Raw genomic sequence first — 5,385 nt, 5'->3', positions numbered from 1 at the left:
GAATTAACTCTATTCTTGGCTTCTGTAAACATGCTTGCTTGAATAATAGGGAAAATAAGCTCAATTATCTGGCCTTGCAAGCTGCTCTGCTGACATAAGGGTCTGGTCCGTCCCTGGTTACTCCCATGCCAAGTGTCTTTTAATTATCTGAATTGTGTTGTGCTCAAGGTTACTGAATTATGCTGTGCTCGAGGCTACAAGCTTCCTGCAAAATATCTATCTCCTAGTACATAGGGCTCTTTGTAAAGCCTGCAAAAGGTCCAGAAGCCCCAAATTTAGGAGACAAAGAAATGGGGAGAGGGGTATAAAGGGAAAGCTTCCTCCATGTTGCTTTGCCTCAGACTCTGGAGGCTACTCCTCTGAGACTGCTGGCGTAATAATGACTCCAAATTTGGCGTCTTCTGTTCAGCTTGCTGATTTCTAATATAACAAACACTCGGTGCAGCTGCAGAGCCTGATGTCCAGGGGCTGGGATGCGGGCACCGTCTGCAAAGCCCTGGGGGGTGTGTGTGACCAGGTTCAGTCCTCTCCAGCGTGTCGAGGATCCCCACTTCTGATGAGAAGTCAAAGCTGTGCCAGGTGAGTCCAGGCCCAACTCGGGGGAGGGAGAGAAGCGAGTCCTGCATCCATCAGGAGGGGGGTCTTTGCTCCCCAAGCAGGAAGAAGCAGCCACTGCTGCTGGCTGCTCCATCCTCCTCCTCACAGGCCACAGCTCAAGGTTCCTGAGGGCCCCTCACAGCTCACCCCCTGGACTCTCTTACCTTTAGTATTTGATGCATTCAGACCAAGGCCACCCTTTCCTAAAACTCAGGGGAAATCAGACTTCTTTGCTACCCAAACATGTTGACAGGACTTCACCATCATCTGACCCTCCCCCTCCTGAGATACCTTTTCCTTTCTCTATCATCGTCTAAGTCAGAGGTAGTACCTTAAGATGGAGGGGTGGGTCACATGTAGCCTCTGTGACCAGGTGCCTCAGGGCAGGAAAGTGACCCTGGGAGGGACAGACACAACAACATTGGACTTGAAGTCCCCTCAGAGCAAACTTGGTCCACTTTACAATTTTGCTCAGAGCCAGCCCTTAATGCAAGGGTCATTTACTCATTTCTTCACTCACTTTTTTTTTTAAATATGTATTTTATTGATTTTTTACAGAGAAGAAGGGAGAGGGATAGAGAGTTAGAAACATCGATGAGAGAGATCGATCAGCTGCCTCCTGCACACCCCCCAGTAGGGATGTGCCCACAACCAAGGTACATGCCCTTGACCGGAATCGAACCCGGGACCCTTCAGTCCACAGGCCGATGCTCTATCCACTGAGCCAAACCGGTTCGGCTTCACTCACTTTTTGAAAGTGTAGTGAGTGTCTGTCCTGGCTGGAGTGGCTCAGTTGGTTGGGTGTTCACTGCCCTGTTCACTGAAGGGTTGCTAGTGTGATTCCTGGTTGGGGCACAAGCCCCGGTTTCAGGTATAATCCCTAGTAGGGGGGGCATGTAGGAGGCAACCAATAGATATGAGAGGGAAACATCCATGTCTCTCTCTCTCTCTCTCTTCCCCCATCCTTTCCTCTCTCTCTAAAAGTCAATAAAAATATTTTTAAAATGTAGTGAGTGTCCTGTAGCCAGGCCACATTCTAGGGACAAGGGCTAGAACTGTGAATAAAACAGTGAGACCTTGCCCTTCTGCAGCTCACACCCCAGGGTCCACCTCTTCCATCTGAGGGGGAAGCCCCACCCTGCACCTGAAACCTAGAATCACAAACCCCTATGGAAGGCGATGAGAAGAAAATGGGGAGGAAATGTCTGCCCACAAGGACCAGTTTAGTGACGACAGCTAGTGCGACCTAGGGGGCAGAGACCTGCCCAGAAGACTGGGGCAGCCACGTTTCCCCAGCTCCCAGGTCTCCCAGCACCAGGAAGAACTGGGCCAACTATCCCTGTTGAAACAGGAAGAGCAGTGTGTTGGAATAGGAGGCCTGGGCTCTGGTCCCAACTCTACCATTAACTGGCCACAGGTCCCCAGCAAAGATAGGCTGCCCCCTCGCTGGCCTTCGTTATGCTCAGGAGCAAAGGGGGAGCAGAGTGAGGACTGAGAGGCCATCTCCAGGACTCCAGGTCTCTCCCACATGGCACACTCCCACTCCCACACTCACCACCTTTCCTCAAAAGGATCTTAAGCTGGTAGACCATCATGAGTCTGCAACTTGGGAGGTGCCCTCAGTCCTATGTCAGACTTGTCTTGTCCATTCTATCTGTAACCACAGCCAAAAACAGAGCCACTGCCATCCTCTCTGGGTGGGAGGAACAGCCAGGGAGTGTCTTCTATAGCATGTCTGTGAGAAGGGGCTCCAGGCTGGACCAGACTTCCCGCCTCACCAGAGCCAGCCCAATTCATAAAGACCCCACAGGGCTGGGCCAAAGTGAATGCTGCAGTCACACGGTCCATCCCCAGCTCCAAGAGGACAGTGGGATAGAAGCTGGGTCCTGCCTCACTCGATCTCTATGTGTGCAAGGCACTAGCTTTTACAATTATTTTGCTAACACTTTACAAAATTCAAAATTCAAGAGAATAAAAAATTATAAAGCGCCACAAAAGATAGACACAAATTGTGCCGCCCTCACCACAGCCAGGTTCGGTGAGCCAGAGGAGGGGCGGTGAAGGATTAAAGAAGACAAAGAGAATACAGCTGGGGCTAGGTGGATCTCTGACACAGAGAGACCCAGCCTGCAAGCTGAAGCTTTATTTTATAGTCAGAGCACACAAAGCAAAACAAGGGAAGTGGTCAACATGTTTACAATGTTCTTGTGAGTTTCACCTTGTTTTGGCAGCACTTGCTGCACCTCCCACAGCCCATTAGCTACCTAGGAAAGAACTAGGGAAGACTATAAGATCAAGCTTAATTATGCTAGGAGGGCTCTGCCCTCCAAGCTGGGACTTGTTTGTGGCCCTGCCACAGGTCAGTACAAGGCTTGACCCTATAGCTGCTTCCTACACAAATCTTAAAGCTTAAAAAAAAAAAAAATCAAGTAATCTCTAGTGTACTCAAGGACTCAAGCATAATGGGAAGGTGATTGGGCAAACTTTCATATTTGAAATTGTTAGGTTGGAGAGAGCCCAGGATCGGATACATGCAGACATGTGACGAGATAATGGACTCCCCCTGGCATTCCTAACAGATCAGCATGCCAGACACAGATACTGGCTTCTCCCTGAATCAACACCGACCCCCACACAGATACTGACTCATTCCTGAATACCTTGCTGACCCCCTGCAGCTGAAACTTCCTCAGCTGAATACCTCAGCTCATGTTCCCGCCCCTCACCCAACCGCAGTATAAAAAAAGCGCCCCCTCCCTGTTGGCGTGAATCCATGTGCCCTGTCCTTGGGGGTACGTGGGTCTCCCGGGGACGCAGAATAAACTTTCCTTCCTTCCTTCCTTTTCTGATCAACTCTCTTTATTTCCTTCGTCGCCTCCTGAGCCACCTAACCTAACAGAAATGTTCTGCTGCTTAAGATGTAAAAAGGGGTTTTCTTTTTATCTTTTTGTAAGGTAAACTTGCAACTTTTATTTGAAATTCGATGTTGATTTTATTTCTCCTATGATTTATCTCCTCAAAGCTCAATTGGTGTTGTACATGCTAAGGATCAGTTCCTATGTAATGCAACACCTCTAACACTGCTAATAAAGTCCTATTTCCTTGTATTAAAAAATAAATCAATAAAATCAATAAATAAAATTTTAAAAAGGCCTTCTCCACCCCAAGATTATACAGTCTCTTATTTCTTCTTTTAGTATTTTAATATTCAAACCTTTAAACTTTCTGAAATTTACTTTTGTGTTTAGTATGAAATAGTTTAATCCCTGCCCCCTCCTCCCGCCCAAAATGGTTAGTCAATTATCTAGACATTTAATGTGCCATCTCAGGATCTTTATGAACTGGTCTTATCCTACCTCTCCAGTTTCATCTCCTACTTTTCTCCCAGGAATCCTATGCTCCCTCTTATCAAACCACATATAGTTCCTGGAAGGTAACATCCTGCCGGCTTCATTCCACCACAGCTTGGGACATGTTAGTTCCTCTGCCCACATCACCCCTCCCAGCTACTATTAAATCCAACAACTGTTTATCCTTCCAGAAAGTTCCTGGCATATGGTAGGTAGGATTAAATGTTTGTCAATTAAATAAATAAACCAATCACTTCTACCCACTTTTAGCACAGAGTGGCCTCTGTGGGTGATGTGCAATGGAAAGATGTAAAATTGGGAAGTAAAGTACACAGGAGAAATCCACACTGCCACATGACTTAATCTGTCAGCTTCCTGCTGTGGTTCTGCCTTGCCTTGCCAGCACCACCCATACCACTCCATCCTCTTCACCTCCCCTTTCCAGCCCCAGACTAATGGTTTCATTTGGCTGCAGCCTCCTTTCCTCTACTTCACTGCAGCATTGTTCTGTGTGACTGTGATTGCTGCCCTAATACAATGTTTCTATACCAACACCTGGAGTGCTACATAAATGTGTGTGCACACACATGTGCGAGTGTGAGAGAGAGGGGGCAATCCTTCTGCAGAATCCTCCTCCATTCAGAAGTCCGGCTATCTCTCCTGAATCTGGGGAAGAGTTTCAGCAGCTTCACTGGGTGAGGAGGGGATAGTTGTCCCTCCCCCAGCCGAGCTTGCAACAGTTTATTCTGAATACAGATAATAATCACTGCCATTCACCAAGTCCTACTATGTACTGCCAGGCACTTTACACCCATTGTTTCATTTAATCTGTTGACCTTAAAAAAGACAAAGACCCAGTTATTTTACCAGCAAAATGTGTTTTTTTCTGAAATAGCGGAGGAATTTCAACTGAGGGCAGGCAAACTATGGTGGAACCATAGGCAAGTCCCAAGAACAAAGAAGCTGGGTTTGCTTTTATAAACGGAAAGAGGAAGTTGGAAGGGGCCATTTTGGACTTCTGTGGCAACATTTTTTTTAAATATATATTTTTTTATTGATTTCAGAGAGGAAGAGAGAAACATGAAACATCGATGAGAGAGAATCACTGATTGGTTGCCTCCTGCATGCCCCCTACTGGGGATCAAGCCCACATCCCAGGCATGTGCCCTTGAAGGGAATCAAACCTGGGACCTTTCAGTCCACAGGTCAGCACTCTATCCACTGAGCCAAACTGGCTAGGGTTACCACTATGTCATCTTAAGGAAGTCACTAAACCTCTTTGATACTCAATTTACCCCACTTTAAGATAAGGATGAAAATACCAATGTGCTGGGTTACTGTGGGGATTAATACCAATGTGCTGGGTTACTGTTCAGATCAGGACTCAAATGACTTTTAAAAAAGTATTTATTAGTTTGCTCCTCCTATCTAAGGTCTG

Source organism: Myotis lucifugus, unplaced genomic scaffold, assembly GCF_000147115.1.
Source record: "Myotis lucifugus unplaced genomic scaffold, Myoluc2.0 scaffold_222, whole genome shotgun sequence".
Taxonomy (NCBI): domain Eukaryota; kingdom Metazoa; phylum Chordata; class Mammalia; order Chiroptera; family Vespertilionidae; genus Myotis; species Myotis lucifugus.
The sequence above is the reverse complement of the archived record's forward strand: the minus strand, read 5'-3'. Positions refer to the sequence as shown.